Source organism: Cervus canadensis, chromosome 24 (assembly GCF_019320065.1).
Source record: "Cervus canadensis isolate Bull #8, Minnesota chromosome 24, ASM1932006v1, whole genome shotgun sequence".
Lineage (NCBI taxonomy): Eukaryota > Metazoa > Chordata > Mammalia > Artiodactyla > Cervidae > Cervus > Cervus canadensis.
The window spans coordinates 39270220-39283103 of NC_057409.1; positions in this window are offsets into that span (position 1 = coordinate 39270220).

The following is a 12884-nucleotide window of genomic DNA, read 5'->3' on the forward strand; positions in this document are numbered from 1 at the left end:
TCCTGAGCCTGGTTCTACCGTCTCTCCCTCCTCAGGGCGGAGCTGCCTGGGACACTCGCCGTCTTGTGCCCCATGAGACTCCTTACTCCGTGGCTTTACTCGCAGGGGGCAGAAGGGCGCCCCTCCTCACTTACCCTTGCAGCGCTGTCTGGATTCCTCGGAGTGCGTGGAGAGGAAATGCTCAGACTGCTCCCCGAGCAAGCGACGGTCCCCAGCTCCGGCGTCCTGGCGGCCACGGTGTCTCTTAAGCAGTGGGAGTGCTCGGCGCCTCTTCAAGTCTACGTCAAAACGCCCCGGGAAACGGCCGGCACCTCTCGCCCCCAATTCCATCTCCCACACCCTCTTCTTCTCTCCCTCCCCTTAAGATTTAGCTTCAGGAAACCAGCAGGCTTAGCGGCACACACTTCATTGACTCTGACCCACACCCACCCTGCGCCAGCTCAGTTGAGCGTTTGTGCGGTTGGTTTCCGGGTCCTACCTTGGGAGGCGAAACTCGGCCGGCCGAAACTGGAAGGTTGCGACCCAGTTCCGCGCCCGCCTAGGAGCGAGTGGGGCTCCCCCGATCTCTACTCTCCAGACGTGCCTTGTTTGAGAATAAGGTGATGGCAGGGAAGACCCAGGACCCCTAGGGTGGGAGAATGCTCTTCGGCGCCCGCCCAGGTGTCAGTCAGGGCTCAGAGGAGAGGAAGGTGCCTCAGCGAGACGCCCTGAGTGTGAATATCTCCTGCTCGCCTGTGGTCCTGGGCTGCGGAAAAAAAACACACTCTTGGGGCAAGAATGTGGGTGTGGACAAGTTGCCGCTGGAAGCTCCCTTTGACCGGGGACAGGAGACCTGTAGTCTCCAGACTCTGTGTCTTGGATCACCCCAGGAACCCAGGATTGCTGCTGGTATTGCTTGCGTCAGTCAACACTCTGCCTCAGATTTCACAGAGGGGGTCCTGCTTTCCAAGAAGAGGAGATGTCTGGGATTCTCTTCGGTTTTCAACTCAAAGCTAGTTAATATCCTAGTCGGACATGTCACCTTTTAGGGACTCTGCTGAGCTTTAGGGCCCACCCTAAATGAAATACATCCAGACTAGGAGCCCAAGGCAAAGGTCTTACCTTTGTCAGTGTTTCCAGGCTTTTTCCCTTCACCCCAAAACTCTCTAGGCATCCTGAAAACCACTTGTAGCCTCCACTAACTGAAGGCGTTTGTGCCAGCTCAGAACCAGTATCCATGGTTACCTTCCAGAGGGGCACAGGGTGGAACCAAGGCTTATAGCAAAGTTTACCAAAGACGAGAGGAATGTTCCCCTCTACCCAAGTAATAGGAATCAAGAGCTCTCGAGAGGATTCCTGAGGGGTTCTGGACTGTTTCTCCTCCTCTGAAATTAATTTCTCAATCTATGAACCAGACATACTAATGTTTGTTTCTATTTATCTTCTGAGGAAGTTGGAAGAGGTCATGGGTGAAGGCTTCAATTTGCTTCCTGAATTTCAAGGAGCTCTCGGCTTCTTGGAGAAAATAATTAGAGAAGCATAGTGCGTGAGCATAAGGGACAGTGACTGGCATGGGAGAACCCTGAGAAAGGAAAGGGGGAAGGAAGGGGCAGAGATGGCATCTTTGAGGGAGTGACTGGTGAGCTTCTTGGAGAGGAGTTATACAGGTGTCCTGGAGCCATTGGGGTGGGAGATGGTCTCCTCCAGGCAGAGAACTTAGCATGAGCAAAAGCATGGAGGGACTGCTCAAAGAAATTCTGTGCTTTTGGGCAGCAGAGTCAAGGGAAGGAGTGTAGAAAGAGAAAGGAGAACCGAGGTAAGGATGTGGAAGGTTAATTCTGGTTTTAGACATTTTGAAAGTCACATTACCATTGAAAACATTGGTGTGTAATAAATAGGCAGTGCTTACTTTATTTTCAAGTGCCTGCATGTCAGGTACTATTCTAGATGCTGTATACACAGAAGGAGCAAAACAAAATCCTTATACTCATAGAACTTACACTGTAGTGGTGGTGGGAGAGGAAAATTTACATCTTAGTTTAAAAATTAAATATATAATCATCTGTGTTTCTAGTTTCTATGTTAAGTGATGAGCTTATAGCTATGCATCAAAAACAGACAGACAACTGGCTAATTAAATAAACAAATATGCCATGAGTCAATAATAAGAGTTTAGTATTCTAAAACCCAAGGAAAAAGTATATGTGTAATATGTCAGTGATGGTAAGAAAAAACAAAAAGTCACCAATAAAAAGTAAAGTGGGACTAGGAAAGGATGATGGGAAAGAGTTATTTTATATAGAATACTGAGAAGTCCTTCCTGATAAGAGATAGTTACCTAAAGATTTATCAACATGAAAGAGTCATGCACATACATGTGACAGAATGCTCCAGGAGGAACGTAAGGGAAGCATAATGGCCTTGGAACATATGTGGTGTCATAAAAATGTTTTCTGGGTACAGTGGCAGGAGATAAGGTCAGAAAGGTGGCCAGGAATCCACTCCAGTTGCTCAATAGAGAAGAAACTAGAGGGGAGCAACGATAGAAGCAGAGTCCGAGTAGAAGTTACTGAAATAATCCAGATGAGATGTGCTAGCAGCTTAGAGAAGGATGCGTGTGTACACGCTAAGGTGCTTCAGTTGTGTCAAACTCGGAGACACTGTGGACTGGCGCGCTGCAGGCTCCTCTGTCCATGGGGTTCTCCAGGCAAGAATACTGGAGTGGGTTGCCATGCCCTCCTCCAGGTACATAAGGATGGTAGCAGTGCAACTGCTGAAAGTGATCAGACTCTGAGTATATTCTGATGATAGAAAGGACAGGATTTATTGATAGATTGGATGTAGTATACAAGAAAAAAATTCAAGATGACGCCACGTTTTGGCACTAAGCAAATGGAAGATTGGAACCATGAGTTAAGACAGAAAAAATGGTTTGAGGAGTAGGTTTGGGGAGGAGAACTCAAGAATTTGCTTTTCTACAGGGATATATTTACAGCACAGGAAATGGAGCCAATATTTTATAGTTACTTTAAATGGACTGTAATCTATGAACATTTTGAACCACCATATTGTACAGCTAAAATTAATATAATATTGTAAATTAGCAATACTCCAATTGAAAAAAATAATTTGCTTTTCAACATGTTAAGTTTGAGATGAGTGATATCCAAATGGATAGGCTGAAAGGAAGGAAGAGGGGACTGAAGATGTATACTTATCTAGCACTTGGGGTGGGGGCGGAATGTCTAGATTTGGGATTTTGTCAACCTATGGGCAATAATTAAAAACCTCATAAGCTTAATTGTACTAAAGTGGGTACAATAGTAGCCTAAGGAGAGGACCTGGAAAATGCCAATATTTAAGTGATTAAGAAAAAGAGTTAAGAGAAACAGGGGAATGTGGTGCCTTGGAAACCAATGAGATTAAGATTTTCATGAAGAGTGAAGGAACAAACCACAGCACACCGATTTAGAAAAGGGGGTCGATCAAATGAAGACAAAGCAATTTCCACTGGAAAATAGAAGATCACCAAATTGCTCATTGAGAAACATTCTGACTGAGGTTGGGGGAGAAGTGGTGAGCTGAGACAGAAAAGAAAAGCAAGGAAATGCAGACAGCCCCCGGGAAGCACTTTCTATGAAGTTTAGAATAGCAGGGGAAGAAGAATTGGAACAGGAGGCGAGTGTTGGGTCTTAGTCATGTTTACAGGCTGAGGCAGAGAGGCCCACAGAAAAGGAGGAGCTGAAATTCAAAGGTGAACGACTAGCAATCTCAGAAGATACAGAAGCAATAGGATAAGGGAATAAGGAGGAGCCAGCATTTCATAGAAAGGATAGCTTGCTCTCTGAACAAAGAGAAAGAAAGGCTCCCTCTGGTTATGGATACGTTTGTGTATAGCATTTAGATGGGGGAACAGGAGTTGAGAGAGATGATGGGGCATGGTCTCAATTTTCTTAATGAAGTAAGGTCCATAATCATTATTAAAAAAATTAACAGGAAGACGTATTAAGTAAGGAAATTAAGATTCTTTACCAACTGAGCTACCAATCTGTACTATAATAATAATAAGTATAATAAGATAATGAATTGAAATGGTTACTCAGCTTTATAGCAGCTGAGAGTGGGTAACATTGCATCACAACCAGAAAGACTAGGACAACTCTTACCAATAGGAGCTAAGACTTTAAAAATAAATATTTCTAAAAGCCTAGTTATCGTCTGCTCGTATACTTTTTCATTTTCAATATAATTACTTGGAACTGGAAGTTTTGACCTTCAGTAAAATTTTTTATAGTGCCAGAATGGAAACATTTCTCATTTAAGAGTTTACCAACTTACACTTGAAATTTAAGTAGTCATCTTATGAATATTTTTCTTTAGAAGATCCTAATAACTATATATTCTGTTGTATACATACATTTATAACTTCCTTGGTTAGGGCACTTTAGAGAGATTCTTTGGAAAGAAATATGTATCTTTAATCTAAAACTTACTAGCAATTGCAAGAGGAAAGTGTCACACTAATTCTTATACTTCAGTTATAAGAAAGCCACCATCAAATCATTTGAATGAAACACTTAATACTCTGTTAAACATATACGGATACTTAGTTTGATATCTTATCCCCGTGGTTTCATTTCCACAGACTAGATGCTCTCTAACGATGACACACATTTGATCAGCATCTCCGTTTTATAGAACGTTATTTTCATTATACATGGTCTCACATTTTACTCTCTTTTCCTCCAGTTTGCTGTTAAGGGATTTTCCTTGAGTCAGTTAGTTGGTAAGAATTAGAATATGGTTCTGTTTCCAAAGCTTAGCTTTATTCACTGACATTTACCTATCCTAAACAGCATGCTTACACAAACATAGAGACAGTCACTCTATTCTCTTCACAGTGGTCTATCCTTATTGCCCTATTGGCTCCCCCAAAACAAGCATATGGCAGGTACAACTTACAGAGAGAATAATTTTCACAAGTTATATCTGGAATCAATTCATTACATCACCATTCTGACTGATTAAAAAATATTCGGGAAACCAATGGGTCATTTAAAATTACATGATGCTAAATAACTGGTTTGACTGGCATTTGTTATCCAGAGAGTCGTTTCAGTTTTGTGTAGTTGCAGCCCAGGGAAAGAATGACTAGTGGAAAAGTAAATTGCAATTAGCTGAATATGCCCCATGGGAAGATTTGCTGATTTTTGCCACTTGAAGCAATTCTCAAAGACATTAAAAAGGACTTCCAATTAATTTTAATGAAATTTGAGAGGAGTTATATAGATAGCTTGCATCTTCAGCAGTGCATTAATTTGCAAATGATGGGGCCAGCCTTTAAGAATAGGATGTTTCTTTAACATTTAGGGTCAGATAGTAAAAATAATTACTTTCTCTCACTTTTTTATGCTTTTCCATCATTTGAAGGTGGCAATAAACAAGAACAATTTCCTGGAATGCCCATTGGGGTAAGTGGATGAGTCAGTTTTAAAGTGTCATCAAATTTCTAAGGTCAAGTTGAAGTAAAGTAGTCAGATGAAATTGGACGTTGATTCTAAAATGTGCAGAAAAGGAAAGTTACTCAGGGATACAAGAATGGCTCATTCATATTTCTTCCTACTTATACAAATGAAAATACTCTGGTTATGATAACAGGTTTAGTTGTGATTTCTTTCTAGGGTACTTTCCAAAATGCATTCATCTTTCCCCCATTTTTTCCCAGTAGGTTGCAAGGCCCATATGGATTCTTGTGGCTTTGTCAAATGTTGAATTTATGTCTTTGCAATAACGCCAGTACTTTAAAAAGGCCACTGTAAGTACTGGCTTTACAGAATCGTCCTGTCTCTTGGGCTACTCATTTCCAAAGGAGACTACACTACAAGTGACTTATTTTCAATTTGCTTTACATACCAAGGCAATAAGAACAAGGTCTAAGCTTTTAGCAATAGTAAGTTCTTCTCCTAAGACTTCAGTTATGATGGAGTGTCAAAAAACAACATAAAATCTTTACTTCAGCACAACAGGGGGACCAAAGAGAATCATAGCTCAGAAAGCCAGAGGTCTACTGACAATTAAGGACTTCTGCCAAGAAGAAAATATCCATAAAATGACAAATAAGGACATAGACCTATATGTTGAAGGCATGAAACATCTGACAGTATGAGCAGGGTTCCCGGGATAAGAAACTTTCCTTTGACTTATGCACATCTAAGGGATTTAACTCTATTTTGTTCTAAATCTCTACATAATTATGTTCATATTTCCATTATGTGTTAGTCTCTCAGTCATGTCCAACTCTTTGAGACCCCATGGACGGTAGCCCACCAGGTCCCTCTGTCCATGGGATTCTCCAGGCAAGAATACTGGAGTCTGTAGCCATTCCCTTCTGCAAGGGATCTTCCTGACCCAGGGATTGAACCTGGGTCTCCTGCATTGCAGGAAGATTCTTATTCTATTTGTTATACACGCTTATCTGTCCCTCCTCATTATCCCCCTCCCACCTAACCAGCAGAGAGCTCCTTCAGACTGGGAATCGAGTCTGACCATTCCTAACTTTAGAGCCCAACACACATATGATAACTTCTTAATTAATGTTGGTTGAATTTATTTATAAGAACAGTAGTCTCTTTTTGAACAAAATACTGGAGTAGTGAGTCTCATTAGTCAACTTCACATTGATAACATTTCTTTCTCATATCTAGAAAAAGAAATCAAAATGTCCATCAGCCAATTTAGGGTTTTTTTCCCTTTATTCAGTGCCTAATTTTTTTTTTCAAATCATATTTTTGCTGAATGGAAATATTGTTTTGATGTGATTATGGACACATCTTCTGAAATGGGGTTCTTGATAAAAAGACTATAATCTAAAAGTAGATGCTAAGTATAAATGTAAATATCATTTTCCCTGAGGGAAAAAACAAAACATTTTCTCATCCAATGACATGATTTTCATGTTCAGTCACTGGAAAAAGAGAAACATCCTAAATGTAGTTTGAGATCATTTTTGTAACATGGTATATTAACTAGGAATCCACTAAACTACTAGTAAAAGAAAATCTGACTATGTTGCTTACTGGAAAAGGGTTTGTTTTTCTTACTAATAAATCTAGAGACATGCTGTTGCTGACGGCAGTTCAGTGGCTAAAGGACATCAGACTCACATTTCTGTGATTCATTTAAACTTTCCTTGGACTTATAGGTTAGTTGTCACAGCTCCAGACATCACATCTACATTCAAGGCAGAAAGAAGGTGGAAGGGTTGTTTCAGCCCAGTCACATCTGTTAATTTTTAATCAAAAAATTAATCAAAAAATTTAATCAAAAAATGAAAGCATTTCTATAACTTTCATCAGTAGAATAAAACTTAATTCATGGACACATGGTCACATGGTCATTTATAGATACAAGCAAAGCCTGGGGAAAACAGCTCCAGTATAAGACATTAAAGTGCTTTTTCCAGAGAGCTAGGAATGGTTTGGGAGGAAACAATCAGCAAAGTTAACCCCATCAAGCAATATGAGCTGATGGAAAACTGCATTGAATAAATTCAATTTTAATGCTAAATTGAGATAAATTCATTGCTGTTTACTTTTTTATTTTCTTAAGTCTTAATTTCTTAACCAAATAATAAAAAGTTTTAACATTATTCACCAAACTTTGCATATTTGAGAAACAGGAAATGCTGAGAAGAATGTCATGATGATTGCTAAACTGCTTGGTGATAGATCTGAAAGCCCCTTGTTTCTAGGACTTTGAGCAATTTATTTCCTCTCTCCTGTGTATCAATGTTCTCAGCAAATTACATGGGTCCAATTGGATAATCTCAAAATTCTTTTCTGCTTTAGCAATTTATTATCTTATGATTTGCAGTAATTAGAAATCCAGGGATTTAGCAAATAATTGGAATTAAGAATTAGAAGTGGTACACTGTAGAAAAGAGTGAAGCATTGATACATCCAATGAGTAAGCAATTATACCCCTCAATATAAACACCAGAGAACTTCTTATACTTTACAGTGAAAAATATACGTAAGAATGTTTACAGAGACACTAATATAGAAAATAACTAGAAGCAACTCAAATGCCAAAAAATAGGGAATAAATGAGTAAGATGTAGTATGTTCACCCAATAGACTATTTTGCAGCAGTTAAAAGGGAGTATAGCTAGTTGGAACATCAACTAGCGTACACCATGTACGCTTTTATAAATATTATTGAGAAGAAAAACATGAGTCTCCAAAGATTATATTCAAAATTTCAGGCCCCTTTTGTAAAGTTGAAATAGCTAAAACAACACATCTGGGCTTCTTAAGTGGCACAGTGGTAAAGAACACTCCTGCCAATGCAGGAGATGCAAGAGACTTGGGTTCTATCACTGAGTTGGGAAGCTCCCCTGGAGGAGATAATGGCAGCCCACTCCAGTATTCTTGCCTGGAAGATTCCATGGACAGAGGAGCCTGGTGGGCTACAGTCCAAGGGGCCACAAAAAGTTGGAATGACTAAGCACATACACACAGCAACACATTTATTAGGAGAACGTAAAAATATGTAACTATATATGTTTTCAAATGGCAATGAAATGATTATTATAAGAGTCAAGTAATAATTACATCAGGAAGGAGGAGTCCAAAAAATGGATGAGAAGGAAAAGTTTCACATAGATAATGTTAGCTACCATCAGTGTTCTTATTATCACACTGAGTAGTAGGTTTGTAACTATTTTATAGGATTTTAAATAAAGAAGTAGGTGGAAAATAAATATATACTTGCATACGAAAGACTGATGGACTAATGATAGGAAAGGGTGGGACAAATTGAGACAGTAGCGCTGATGTATATACGAGACTATTTGTAAACTAGATATCCAGTGGGAAGCCTCTGTACACCACAGGAAGCACAGCTTGGTGCTCTGTGGTGACCTAGAGGGATGGGATGGAGCCTGTGGGGGTAGGAGGAAGACTCAAAAAAGAAGGGCCATAGACATACTTATGGCTGATTCAAGTTGTTGCATGGCAGAAACCAACACAACATTGGAAAGCAATTATCCTCCACTAAAAAAATGTTAAAAGAAGAAAAATTACGTACTTCAGAAACTCAGATTAACCAAAGGAAAAGGAATATGTCAGAGAAGAAATAAATGATGACAAAACAGACAAGCAAAAAAAAAAAAATACCTTAAGCTAATGTTCTTCATTTTTCATATAAAACAAATGATGCCAAAATTCCCTCACTAAAAATAGCATAATTTTTTGGTTATTTAGAGTGTCTCCTATTAGATCACCTAGTTATTCATTTGGTGCTAATAAAACAAGGAGTGAAATCACAAATATACCATGCCCTGCCCTGAACTCAGTCCCTCTGGACATGACGTGAGTCACTGTTCTCTTTGACCACCAGTCTCATCCTTGTGCTCCTTCTCTGGAGTGAGGTGGGGACAGTGAGACATGAGAGTCCATCCACAGCGTCCTCCTGAGCAGAAAGGAGATTATGGAAATAACCAAATACTTGGTATTTCAAAGCATGTCCTGGCCTGGGTGAAATGAAAGATTATCAAGGTACGTTTTAAACCGTGATGAATCCCCAAATAATGAGGAACACAGCAGATGAAGACAGGCAAAGAACAAAGCATTGAAATATACTGACACATGCCCAAACCAGAACAATTCATTTGATATATATTACATACACTCACACACACACACAAAACATGCCATTTACTACTATAGGCATGGGGGATATATATCAATGGACAAAATAAGCAAAGTCTTTGCTCTTTAGAACTTACATTCTACTGGGAAAGACTGACAATATTTAAGTAAACAAATAAACAAGATAATTTAAAAGAGCAAAAGTAAAATGAAGGAAACAAAATCATGTATTATAATAGAGATTTAAGGAAAAAATTTTGCTTTAAAGCACAAATGACTTCAGTCCTCTAACTTTTTAAAATCTTCAATCCATGCAACCTTTGAGATTGCATCAGAACTCATTAGAACAAAATTGCAGACCCTTATGCTTATAAAATTGACTTGTATCAACCAAATTCAAGTGTCATTAGGCACACATATCTGAAACAATTGAAACCTACCAAAATAAGTGGAGCGCATACACCATTTCACCATTCAGCCACTTTGCAATCAGGGTCCTTTGGAACCCTCCCCTCACTTTTTCCTTAAAAAATCTTCAGAAGAATAAATTTCTTTTAACAGGTCCCATGCTGCTGACATATCTGAAGGTAATAGCCTAAGAGAATTTAAATTTATACAAAATTTTATTAGCATAGATTTAGAAAAGCATGTTACATATTCAAATCAATATATATATATACATAAAAACGTATGTATATATATGTATGTATATCCATCTTATGCTGGGATCCTATATCTAGATGAAGTTTCTTACCTAACACACTCTTGGGGCATGCATTCACACATGGCCTTGAACTAATAATCATGCAAGAAAATAGTGACATCAGCAAAGGCATTGATTAAATCTTAGTGAGAAGTTTACAAATTATCATATATAAGTTCATGGTTTATCATATATAAGTTCATGATTTTTCCAGAACTGCTATCAGAAAGCCGATCCCCTCTGCTTTCAAACATGACATCTGCACTTCATACCCAACATAGCTTGTCATCACCAGCAGAAAAAGAAATTTGATTTTGCCGCAAATTTCTTGAGTTTTCAGTTCAATACCTCTTCCTCATTAGGCCCCAGACATCAGTGAGAAAACTGTCCAAAAGATCTATTGTACAATCACTGCATCCATCCATGTTAAGACCAGAAGTTTTAAGCAACAACTCACACACCCGGAGCTTTTGTATTAAACGGTGTATTGAAGGCCCAGCAGTTTTGGACACACTCCAGTGTGCTGCTGGTTGTAAATACTGTTGAACCTCTTTATTACCTTCTTCACGTATAAATGTCTCAGACATAAAACCTTAGACCAAGGGAGAAAATCAGAGCAAACACAATAAAGTTAAAGTTATGCTCATCTGCTGATAGACCCAAACTCTTGTCTCTCACCATTTCTGAAAAGTCGTATTTACAAATATGACCCAGTTTACTTCTAAATCACCATGGTTGAACCGATGTTCAGAACCAGGATCCCAGTAGCTTTCTGAAACCACGCTTCTCCCTTTCTCAAAAATGATTCCCATAACAAGTAATACATTTAACACATTATAAAAAATAGTCTCTCTCACAGTAAATAGAAAGATTAACACATACTCAGGCCTTTGTAAAATCTAGAAAGGAGGAAGAGTTGTATTATGAGAGGTTGGTATTATTTTGCCAGAGATGCTTTCAGGGTTTCATTTTTCTATGGTAGAAAAAAAAACCCTCTTGTTTCAAAAGCAAGATGTCAATATCATTTTTAGCTGTCAATTACTGGTAGCTCAGATGGTACAGAATCTGCCTGCAATGCAGGAGACCCGGATTTAATCGCTGGGTGAGGAAGATATCCTAGAGATTGGAATGGCTACCCACTCCAGTATTCTTGCCTGGAGGATTCCATGGACTGAGGAGCCTAGTGAGCTACAATCCAGGGGGTCACAAAGAATTGGACACAACTGAGTGACTAACACTTTCACTTTTTGTGCAAGAAGTTCAGTTTTAGATATCAATCACTCTTTTGTTCAAGGAATTCAAATTTTAAACTCTTTCACTATAATAAAAGTAAATATATATAAAGCTTTTAAACCAAACTAACTGCAAAGCTATTTAGCTAACTGTCAAATTATTGCAGGAACCTACCCAAACAGAGATGATTTTTTGTCACAAAATATTTATAATAGTCTGCTAATATCAGTGATATGTGATCTGTGGATATACAAATTGTTTGCCTTCTGGCAAATAATTCTATAAATTGCTCAGACTTCACTAGTCAGGAGATTTCTTCCATGGTCATCCATCTGTAATTCATTCATCTGTAAAAAGCCAGTCTTTTTATATTATGTGAGCAGCTACCTACTTGGTATAGATCCTGAGAACAAAGCAAAAATGGACTGAAATGATTTCATTTCCCTCCTTTCATCTGAGAGTTTGGTCTCATATAAATATTTGAGCACAAGTCTTTCTGAGAGTTTTTTTTAACTTTAATAAAGAAAAATTTATTTCTTTGTAAGGATAAGCAATGAAATGTGGCTCCAAGCAACACATCACCATGAAAGTAGAGGTTATACAACTTTCTGAGCATTCAGTGAAGTACAGAGCCATTTTGACTACTTGTAACCATGAGTTTCTACTTGGATTGGCTCCTTTTATTTCTTAAATTCAACTCAGTCTCTCAAACTACCGAATGCCCAATTAAAAAAAAAAGCCTTAAGCATCATCTCTCTCTGTGTGGCATTGAAAATGTAGTTTTGAGACTCATGAGAAATTACCAGCTTTCTTTTGTTTCACCTTATGCCAACTGTCTGCACTTATGTCATAGTGGCCCAGGAATGATATCTTTCTATGGAGAGTTACCATGAAGTTATTAATAAACAACTGTGTGTGTGTGTGTGTGTGCACGCGCGTGCACGCACGCACACACACACGCATGAGCACTCAGTCATGTCTAACTCTTTGTGACCCCATGGGCTGTAGTCCTCCAGGCTCCTCTGTCCGGAAGATTCTCCAGGCCAGAATGGGATTCTCCAGGCCAGAATACTGGAATGGGTAGCCATTTCTTCCTCCAGTGGATCTTCCCAACTCAGAGATCAAACTCGGGTCTCCTGCATTGCAGGCAGATTATTTGCAGTCTGAGCCACTAGGGAAACCCAGCGCTGACCCTAATAAAAAACTACTCTGTTGATAAATCAATATTTGGCTCCTAATAAGTAGAGTCCCCTCCATGGATCACTGCTTTGTTGTGGCGAAGGAGCTTACATAACTCAGTGAAAGTCTATATAGTCAAA